Source organism: Mastomys coucha, chromosome X (assembly GCF_008632895.1).
Source record: "Mastomys coucha isolate ucsf_1 chromosome X, UCSF_Mcou_1, whole genome shotgun sequence".
NCBI classification, from domain to species: Eukaryota; Metazoa; Chordata; class Mammalia; order Rodentia; family Muridae; genus Mastomys; species Mastomys coucha.
This window is the reverse complement of record NC_045030.1, coordinates 52,448,074-52,448,302: the sequence shown is the minus strand read 5'-3', so window position 1 is coordinate 52,448,302 and position 229 is coordinate 52,448,074.

Sequence of the window (229 nt, the reverse complement as noted above, 5' to 3'; positions counted from 1 at the left end):
AGAACCCTCAGCTCCTCTAGACTAAGTCTGCCTGAACACTGTCGTGCTTCCCTCCATGATGATAATGACTAAACCTCTGAACCTGTATGCCAGTCCCAATTAAATATTTTCCTTTATAAGAGTTGCTTTGGTTATGGTGTCTCTTCACAGCAATAAAACCCTAAGACAGCAAGCACCTCTGTACACTGAGCCATCCCAGTGATCCTCAGGTGGTATTTTTAAATCATTA